Source organism: Littorina saxatilis, linkage group LG13 (assembly GCF_037325665.1).
Source record: "Littorina saxatilis isolate snail1 linkage group LG13, US_GU_Lsax_2.0, whole genome shotgun sequence".
Classification (NCBI taxonomy): domain Eukaryota; kingdom Metazoa; phylum Mollusca; class Gastropoda; order Littorinimorpha; family Littorinidae; genus Littorina; species Littorina saxatilis.
The window spans coordinates 41,696,349-41,702,594 of NC_090257.1; the positions used below are offsets into that span (position 1 = coordinate 41,696,349).

At 43.3% G+C, this 6,246-nt stretch overlaps 1 protein-coding gene across 2 annotated transcripts in view; it reads left to right on the plus strand.

The window, feature by feature from the left end:
• Positions 1–290: 290 nt before the first annotated feature.
• Positions 291–6,246, plus strand: part of LOC138945773 (uncharacterized) — a 39,993-nt gene continuing 34,037 nt past the window's right edge. The window contains exon 1 of one of the 2 annotated variants that reach the window (XM_070317285.1): positions 291–692. The gene's annotated coding sequence lies outside the window, so the exon portion shown is untranslated. Of the gene's footprint in view, positions 693–6,197 lie in introns of those variants that run through there. The other variant, XM_070317286.1, reaches the window with a different exon arrangement.

The window sequence follows — 6,246 nt, forward strand, 5'->3', positions numbered from 1 at the left end:
GGAGAGAGACAGGGAGAGAGAGAGACAGACAGAGATCGAGAGAGAGGGACAGAGAGAGAGAGAGAGAGAGAGAGAGAGAGACAGGGAGAGAGAGAGACAGACAGAGATCGAGAGAGAGGGACAGAGAGAGAGAGAGAGAGAGAGAGAGAGGCATGCAGACTGAGAGAAAGAGAAGTTCCGGTTTCCGAAGTGACACCACCTTCACGAAATCCAATGGTGTACGTAACGGTATACCTTTGTGCATGGCACGCTGCTAAATTTATCACATCCGGCACAAAGGCTACAGCCACGGCCAAAGTTAATTCTGACATGTGCGTCGAGTCCCCCTCTCAGCGCTGAGTGTCAGCGGGATCTGTCGTCTGCAGTAGGCCCTATTTGTGTCGCTGATTCTGTCAATAACACTGGAAGTGACCCAGTAGGCCCTATTTAAAGCAGGACGATTTGCTCATATCATAGTGTAGCCTTATACGTTTCAGTTGTCGTCTTCAGTAAAACGTGTGTCTGTACACTTCAAGTTTTTCTCAGTCGGTTGACCCGCTTAAAGTGCGGCCAGAGACTGACTGATCTACGACGTTCAGGATAATAAGCTTATAGGCTATGTCAATGGTTGCAGTGTCCACGTGACCTTGCAGTGTTGTCAGTCTCGGATTTCGCTGCACTGCCTGTCGACAGTTCTGTACACAGGACGTAAGGTTTGTAAAACTTTCTCAACTGATTGCATAGACCCTATTGCTGGGGACTCGGAACGTCCCACTAGTCCGAGGGTTCACTAGTCCGAGGGTTCACTAGTCCGAGGGTTTACTATAGACGCTTGATTTTTCCAGTTCGTCCCACTAGTCCGAGGGTTCACTAGTCCGAGGGTTTACTATAGACGCTTGATTTTCCAGTTCGTCCCACTAGTCCGAGGGTTCACTAGTCCGAGGGTTCACTAGTCCGAGGGTTTACTATAGACGCTTGATTTTCCAGTTATTATACCGCCCCTGTGTGTGTGTGTGTGTGTGTGTGTGTGTGTGTGTGTGTGTGTGTGTGTGTGTGTGTGTGTGTGTGTGTCTGTATGTCCGCAAATAGATATATGGCCGATGTTTGAGAACCGATTTCAATGAAATTATGTGTGAGGCTGTAGTACAACCCAGGCTCGATCCTCTCCATAGGTCGGTGGGATAACTAATTGACCCTCACGGGTAAAAGGAAACCCGAGGTGCTATATAATATGACTAAAAACTGTGGGCAGTTCGATCACGCAATTGTCCAGTCGGGGCGGTATCCTGACAAATTTAATATCCTTTCTTCAGTCAAAATATAAATAACTAAGTTTCTTGAGGGAAATAGTCTGAGATTTCTTCAGTCAAAATATAAAACACCACATTATCTTTTTGAATGAAAACAACTCGGTGTTTTTATATGAATATTCCTCGATTTGGTTCCCACAGCAGTGAAAAAACACACGCACGCACGCACACGCACATCCACGCACACATACACACACAAAATAAAAACAAATCAAGCGTCTATAGTGAACCCTCGGACTAGTAAACCCTCGGACTAGTGGACCCTCGGACTAGTGAACCCTCGGACTAGTGAACCCTCGGACTAGTGGACCCTCGGACTAGTGAACCCTCGGACTAGTGTGAACCCTCGGACTAGTGTGAACCCTCGGACTAGTGGACCCTCGGACTAGTGAACCCTCGGACTAGTGAACCCTCGGACTAGTGAACCCCTCTCTGCTGCTATGGCCGTTTCCGTTTTAAAATATCTGTCAAGTGAAATGATAATGAAATTCTTTTCGATGTGGGGTGGGGGGGGGTGGGGGTGGGTGTGCACGGCGTGTGTGAGTGTGTGTGTGTGTGAGAGAGAGAGAGACTGAGAGAGAGAGAGAGAGAGAGAGACTGAGAGAGAGAGAGAGAGAGACTGAGAGAGCCTCGGAGAGAGAGAGAGACTCAGTGAGAGAGAGACCGACAGAGAGAGAATTCCGTCTTTCTGTCCGTCTGTCTGTCTGCCTATGTCTGTACCCCCCCTCTCTGTCTGTCTCTGTCTGTCTCTGTCTGTCTATCTCTCTGTCTCTCTCTCTGTCTCTCTCTCTCTTTCAGTCTCTCTCTCTCAGTCTCTCTCTCTCCAGTCTCTCTCTCTCTCTCTCTCTCTCTCTCTCTCTCTCTCTCTCTCTCCAGTCTCTCTCGTATGATTGAGACTAATGACTATTCATGCATAATGATACCAGTTTTAGCATCGACAGTCACACAGACTCGATCACTGTTTCCACACAAAAGCCAGAAGACAAACACTATTATTATGCTGTTCTCTGGTTAAACGCACTCTTAGCCTTCATAATAGACTATCTAGAGTGAATCAAAGGACATCTGATACCACTGTATGTAATGCATTCATGCGTTTACATGTTTTAACGGTGGAATACATTCTCAGGGAGACATACACAAAAGACAGACAGACAGACAGCCAGCCTGTGCTCTTAGCTCAGCCGGGAAGAAGACATACTAGGCCGATAGAAAGACAGACAGATAGATACAAAAAACAAGTCGCGTAAGGCGAAAATACAACATTTAGTCAAGTAGCTGTCGACCAATTTGGTTGAAAAATGAGAGCGTGACAGTGCCGCCTCAACTTTCACGAAAAGCCGGATATGACGTCATCAAAGACATTTATCCAAAAAATGAAAAAAAACGTCTGAGGATATCATACCCAGGAAACCTCATGTCAAATTTCATAAAGATCGGTCCAGTAGTTTAGTCTGAATCGCTCTACACACACACACACACAGACAGACAGACACACACACACGCACATACACCACGACCCTCGTCTCGATTCCCCCCTCTACGTTAAAACATTTAGTCAAAACTTGACTAAATGTAAAAACAGAGAAAGACAGACATCAGTACAGGGAGAGCCAGCCAGATGGACGGACAAAAGACAGACAGACAGACAGACGGACAGGCAAACAGACACTGATACTGACACAAACAGACATATCGACATACACACACTGGCGCACATACATAGACACGGACACAGACACGGACGCGGACACACACACACACACACACACACACACACACACACACACACACACACACACACACACACACACACACACACACACACACACACACACAGAGGCCCCACAGCAAGTCTCCAGGTAATAACTATTCAGTTACTCAGAAAATAAGCTTCCGTACTATAAAGAAACACCACAGGTGAGAACGACCTAGTTTAGAGAGGCATTATCTTACAGGTGAGTCATAAGTGGAAATCCCCGTTATACATTTTACACCTGCCATTTTGGGAAAAGGGGGATTCACAGGTAAGATACAAACGTGGAAATGCCGGTGTAACACGAATTATTCCCCCCTCTGCTTCTTTACCTCTGTAAACTTGTAGGGGTAGTTATTTTTCGATAATGACCCAGCAACCAAACAAATAACGACCCAGCAACAGCCTGAATCCTCGATAGTGCAATGGGTTGAGAGGTTGTTCTGTTTCGGTACTACTTTTTGCGACTGAAAAGTTCCGAACGCTCTAATGTACGAAGTATACATCTCTGGAGCAAACAATACAAACATACCGCATTTAAATTAACAACTACAGGCCTGAACACATGAATCTCCATATAAAATCCATGAGTTCGGTTGTTTTCTGAATCTCATCTGCCGTGCCGTCAAGCCGTTCATCACAAGCAATTTCCCAAGGCAAGTAACTCATACTTTGTCTAGCGACAAGAGTAGTTCCCCTTCTTTTCACTCAGTTCCTTCGACAACAGACTGCAATCCGACGGTCAGTTTTCAACAATATTTCATTTAATAAACAGATCACACGCAACCAAATGCACACATCTCATCAATTTAAACAACATAAAGGGGTTTCATACACTATTTTCTCCAGAAAACTGAACTTCATACAGTTTTTAACGTTGGAACACGGGTGCAAAAGTTCGTCTGCTAGTCCCATTTGACGAAAAAACATTATTCTAAGCGATACCAAAACATATACAGAACACACAATATCTGCCTTTGCCGCCACAGCAGAATAACAGCATATCTGTGTACTTGATTTTAGCCCAAAATAGGAAAACTGACAAGAAGTGTTAACAGAATGGAATGATTTGCACGGAACTATACAACCGCGCTTTAATCGATCGCCTGCGCAGGTTGACTGGTTGAGAGAATAGGATTCGATCAAACTTTCGCAAAAAAACTCCTCTTTTCTTTGAATAACTGAAGAAAGGAGGAATAAAGAGGTTACACACCTCGTCTCAGTGATTATAAAAAATAATGGTCTCAGTTCGCGGTCATGAAAAAGCTCGCTAAAGCTCGCATTTTTCATGATCCGCTAACTTCGACCATTATTTTTGATAATCACTGAGACTCGGCATGTAACCTCTACATATTTACTCCACGAAAAATTGACTCCGGAGTAAAAATTGTGTACGAAAATCTTACTCCGAGTAAATTTTTCGTACGAGAAAAGAACTCCCCAAGGCACGAAAAAATTACTCCCTCCACGAAATTTGTACTCCCCATTTTTACATTTAGTCAAAACTTTAATTTCAAACGGAATGAGGCAGAGCGATGTTAAGATATCAAATAACCAAAGGGAAGTAATCGCTCTTAATGCACACGACATAGGTAATGGAGTAAGCGAGAGTTATACGGAACCAATCTCCTGGCACCGGAGAGAATTACAAGTTTGAAATGAACAAGCGACTTTCATCTTCATGACATTTTGAGGATGAAAGTCGCTTGTTCATGTCAATGCTTGTTATTCTCTCAGGTGCCAGGAGAAAAGGTTCCGTACAACTCTCGCTTACTCTATTACACATGTCGTATGCATTAAGAGCGATTACTTCCCTTTGGTTATTTGATAATTGTTTTAACATAGAGGGGGGAATCGAGACGAGGGTCGTGGAGTATGTGTGTGTGTGTGTGTGTGTGTGTGCGTGTGTGTGTGTGTGTGTGTGTGTGTGTGTGTGTGTGTGTGTGTGCGTGTGTGTGTGTGTGTGTGTGTGTGTGTGTAGAGCGATTCAGAGTAAACTACTGGACCGATCTTTATGAAATTTTTCATGAGAGGTCCTGGGTATGATATCCCCAGATTTTTTTTTTCATGTTTTCGATAAATGTCTTTGATGACGTCATATCCGGCATTTTGTAAAAGTTGAGGCGGCACTGTCACACCCCCATTTTTCAATCAGATTGATTGAAATTTTGGCCAAGCAATCTTCGACGAAGGCCGGACTTTGGTATTGCATTTCAGCTTGGAGGCTTAAAAATTAATCAATGACTTTGGTCATTAAAAATCTGAAAATTGTAATTAAAATTGTTTGTTTATAAAACGATCCAAAATTACATTTATCGTATTCTTCATCATTTTCTGATTCCAAAAACATATAAATGTTATATGTATTCGGATTAAAAAGAAGCTCTGAAAATTAAAAATATAAAAATTATGATCAAATTTAAATTTCTGAAATCGATTTAAAAACAATTTCATCTTATTCCTTGTCCGTTCCTGATTCCAAAAACATATCTATATGATATGTTTGGATTGAAACACGTTCAGAGAGTTAAAAAGAATAGAGATATAGAAAAGCGTGTTGTCCTCCTCAGCACAACCGCTACCGCGCTTTTCTGGATTGTTAATTTCACTGCCTTTGCCACGAGATTTTTACTCCGAAGTAAAAATTTCGTACGAAAATTTTACTCCCTTTACGAAAAAAGAACTCCCCCATAACGCGAGAAAATTACTCCCCGAGACAGGTGTGTTCCAAGTAATCATTTCGTACGAAACTGTTACTCTCCGGACGATTAAATAACGAATAAATTACTCTGGACACCCTAACACGAGCAATTTACTGCCCACGCCAGTTGTACGCAGCTTTTACTCCCCTGTCCCCTGTTAGTCTTGGTGGTGGAAGGGGTGGAGGGAGCTAGGGTAGCGCGACATTTGTTTGCGCGAAATCACATTGGCATCATCCCTTCGCCTGCATATACCATTTTCGCGTACGAGATTTTTACTGGAAGTAAAAAATTTTGGGAGTAAACATTTCGTGGAGAGAGTAATTTTTTCGTGTCTTGGGGAGTTCTTTTTTCGTACGACAGGTGTACTCGGAGTACACATTTCGTACTGTAAAATTTTTCGTGGAGTAAAATTTCGTTTTACACCGTCGTGACCTCACTACTTCTCTTTCCCGTAAACACGGGCTGTCAAATCACAGGCACCGTTACATTGCGTTGTGGG